The 4,628-nt window shown below is 32.3% G+C and overlaps 1 pseudogene; it reads right to left on the reverse strand.

The window, feature by feature from the left end:
• Positions 1 to 1,519: 1,519 nt before the first annotated feature.
• LOC111888724 (uncharacterized) lies at positions 1,520 to 3,486 on the reverse strand (annotated as a pseudogene).
• Positions 3,487 to 4,628: the final 1,142 nt, after the last annotated feature.

Here is a 4,628-nt window from a genome sequence, read left to right on the forward strand (position 1 = left end):
AGCTGGCGCGGTAGCGTCACATCATATACACACTGTTTTTCGCATTTATGGGATTGTTCTCGGATTTGCACTCTGACATTTTGATTGATTACATGTTTTGGTTTTCAGATATGGTTTACGTTTATGAAATGTTCTGATTAGACAATGTTTATTTGCAAATGATTTTACTAAGTATTTTTTGAAAAATGAAATTCTTGGACATGAAAAATGGGTCGTTACATTATAGGCTTAAAATTCGATTTTTTTTTGCTAAACAAGTACTTTGGTTTAGGCTAGAAAGAGTATTTTTAATACCTTTAAAAGCTTAAAACTTAATCTTTTAGAAACTAAAAAAAATTAAAAATCAACATTACAAAACGACAATTCCAACAATCTTACAAATATAAAATACGACAAATCCAACATTACAAATATAAAATACCTACATTGTTAAAAATATATGATCAATTTACTATATTTTCAATATCCATTAATTGGAAATGGGAAAGTGAAACATAACAAAAACATAAAATTAGAAAATCTATTTTGTATATATTTTATATTAAATATATATTTTTTACATAAATGTACAATCGGGCCCCCGCGGGAGTACGGGACGGAAATACCAACTCCCGACCCTGGTCCCAAAAATAAGCAGGGTTTAATTCTGCTCCCGCCTCCGCTCCCACTTCCGGTTTTTTTTTTTAAAAATTTAGTCTCGTATGGTATCAGGGTCCTACTGGGGTTTTTGACATCCCTAATCTGTATCAACATCCTGATCAAAAGCAGTCCAATAAATAAAATTATCTATATCTATCTAAGACCATGTAACTTGAATTGATTTCTTAGGCAGATTATTAGATGGATTTCTCCAACTACATCTACTCAATATAAAAAACTTCAACCACAGGAGAACTATCATCATCGGTTGTAAAATACGTATCAAAATTTTTAATCTTGACAATGGTAGGGTGATTAGTGATAGGACAAAAGGATGACTTGGATCTTGATTGAATCAGCCAAAACATGTTCTTCAGACCTAGGAGAATAGAACGCTTCTGTAGGATAATGATTTACTATATAGTATATACAAGTGAACCTCTACTCAAGTCAAAAGATAGCTACCCTCCAGTCAAACGTTTGCTAATTGCTATAGCTAAAATGCCTAAAGTTGTTTAATTTTATTATGAGAGATCAAAATCGAACCTTCAAACCTGTCACAATGCATGGATCACAAATTCCAAAGTTTTACATCATTTATAACTACAATCTAGCTGATAGTTTCAAGAACACACCACCCTCTGACTTAAAATACAATCACTTAATAAGCTTAGCTTCTGCAAAAGAATAACTTCGTGTTCGTCTAAAGAACCATTGGAATATGCAAGAATATATTAGAAAATTTAGCACTTCTATCCATTTCAATGTTACAACGCTATCCATTTCAATATGTTTCATGTGAGAAAACATTACTTTGATATATTAGAAAATTTAGCAATTCTACTACAAGATCAGCAGTATGCTACATGAACATATAGGTAATCTTAGAATAAAACACTACAATCCAACTTATCAAGCAGAAGTAGTGTTTCCTTGTAAGAGCTAACGAATAATGAACCATCTTTTCCATTAATCCCAATATCATTGATGTGCTCTAAGTTGGGTTCATAGAAAGCAAGATCAACTCCCTCTATGTAATAATCATCTTGTGTTTCCATTATAAGTTTACCATTCTTTGTAAATCCCAAAATCTTTTGAGATAGAAATAAATTTGGAACAGGATTAATATCAACATCGTTAATGGTGAACAGCTTTGTAAACATACTCGGAAGAGCATGATCCATAATCCATACTGCACAAACTTCAAAGCTTTGTGGTTTGCGATCATTGTATGTCCTGTATACCTCGTACTATCTGGTAGGTCTACAACCCTAAATTCTTCGGTATTCATATCGAATGAAATAATCAGATTTTTTTGTGTTTCGAATCCATTGGTAGAAACATTTATATCAAAACCCAACCAATAAATATAACTATGGATAGCTATATGAGACAATGTAACCTGAATTGATTTCTTAGGCAGATTGCTACACGGAATTCTCCAACTCCCTCTGCTCAATTTAAAAACCTCAACAATGGGAGACCTAACTTCCGTTCCAAAATCATTACAAACATCTGTAATCTTCACAATCGTAGGGTCGTTAGTGGTTGGACAAACCCCAAAACCAAGAACAGTTCCTAACGAAAGCAAATCACTTGGCATAGTTATACAAACTGATTTCCTAATACAAGGATTGAAAAGAACTAGGGGTGAGCATGGTGCGGTTTGATGCGGTTTTAGGGCCAAACCGAACCGCAAACCGCAAGGTGCAGTTTTTGAATTCTAAAAACCGTTGGGTGCGGTTTTCAATGGTTCGGTTTTGCGGTTTTTGAGTGTGGTTTCGGTTTGTACCGGTTCGGTGTCGGTTTTAAACCGAGTCAAACATACGGTGTGGTTTTTTATGTTTACAGGTACGATTTTTTTAACCGTGGTGTTCATGCAAAGATTTATGATTGTATGACATGCTGTCATTTCGTTTTCTCACATTTAGAAACTGTAATTTTGAGTTTTTTATGCTGTTTACTTGATCACTTCATTTACAACCTATATTCCCAAGCTCATTTTTTATTCAATTTGTGCTTAAAAGTTACAAGCTTGCAAGTGTAGCCCACATAGTGTTTACATTTTACACATAATCATTAAGTCATAAACACAAAGTGACAAACTCACATGTTAAACCTAATACATAATTACTAATTACCGTCATGTTCAATATATAATATATGTATAAATTATAACTTATTAGTTTTTTAAATAATATGTATAATTGTATAATATAAATTAGTGATTTATTTTATTGTTAATAAGTTTGCGGTGCGGTTCGGTTTTGGTGGTCTGGTTTCTAGATAAAAACCGCACCGCACCAATAAATTCGGTTTTTCAAAAAATTAAAATCCGCACCATCGGTTTTTGCGTCTGTTTTGGTTTTTCGGTTTCGGTTTATTGCGGTTTTTGCGGTTTTTCTTTTAACGGTTCGGTTTTTGCTCACCCCTAAAAAGAACAGCCATTTCTGTTGGAAATTTATAACGAGGATGACCTGGATCTTCATAATAACCGCGCAAACACAACAATCCCTGAGAGCTACCCACTATTTCTAAATCGACTAAAAATTTAGAGAGCATAGGAACAGCTGGAGCGAGATCTTGTTGGCTAAAAGTTTCGCCATCGACAAACGAAACATATTTTTCTTGCTGTCTGCTGCACCTTTGTACCATACAAGTAGACGCTGTTGATGAGTTTAGCGGACACTGTAACCAGCAATAAACTCAGAGCTATCGATCAAAGACTTCCATGATTTTGAAACGGATCTGAATCGAACCAATGACTTCAAAGGAAGTCTTTTGATGATATCCACTTGGATTTCGAAAGGAATGTATTCCGACATTTTGATTTTGGAAGATGGTTGTGGGAAGAAATTTCTAGGGTTTGCATAAAAGGAGAGAAAAGCGCGAAAAGATGATTTCAACGTCGTGTTCCCGCGAAAACTGTGAAAACGACGACGTAGCCAATTTTAGAGAGTTTTTACTTTTTAACCCTGGCATAGTAGTTGAGAAAAATATTTACCAATAAAATTTATTAATATGATACAAACGTATTTTAAGGTGGTTTATATATTCTCCCTAACTCTACTCACTATTTGAACACCTAAAACGTTAATTATTTTTATTTTACCTGTAATTTTTCTTTTTTCATTGTAAACTTGGGAGCAATCATGCTCCTTGCTTTGCTACAGTGTTTCCCCTCTTTATTAATATACTAGATTATGATATGCGTTAAATACAGGAAAACGCATAAATAAAATATAAATGTATATAGATATTGCAGAATAATTATAAAAAAATCAGGGTTATTGATATTATTGAAATGTGTATAAAATACACTGAGGTTGGTAAATATATATAGTCGTTGAATGACCTCTTTGTAGATAATATTTTTTGTTTTATTAGTTGAACGACCTTTCATCGCCACAAACTACCTTCAAACATTTTTTACTTGTGACACCGGAAACAGCTACATATAGTTAACCATGCGCAACATTGGTCTACGCAAGTATAATCCAACGTTTGACAATGTACTTTCAAAATACATTTTTATTTTATGGTTATATTACGAAATAGAATTGTTTATTTTTAAAAAATAGCAACTTATTTATGTTTATTTGTAGGGCTGTTCACTATTCGGATAAAACCGAATTATCCAATTGGACAATTTGGATTGGACTATTTGGTTCGGATATTCGGATTTTTGGATTGGTTTTCAACAAAACCGAATTATTATTTTCGATTTCAGATTGGTTTTGGTTTATAAAATAAGAACCGAATAATCCAAAAAACCGAATAAACGTTTATTATTTATCTATTAATAATATATATCTATAATTGTTTATTAATTTTGTGATTTATTTTTTCAAATAGGTTCAAAACATTTTACCCGATAAAAAAAACATTAATATGCATTTTCTCTCGAAAGTTTTATATTTACAAAATATTTAACTATAATATATCTTCTTATTAGTTGTTTATAAATTTTAAATCACAACTAAATTATT

The sequence above is a fragment of the Lactuca sativa genome, chromosome 2 (genome assembly GCF_002870075.4).
Source record: "Lactuca sativa cultivar Salinas chromosome 2, Lsat_Salinas_v11, whole genome shotgun sequence".
Lineage (NCBI taxonomy): Eukaryota > Viridiplantae > Streptophyta > Magnoliopsida > Asterales > Asteraceae > Lactuca > Lactuca sativa.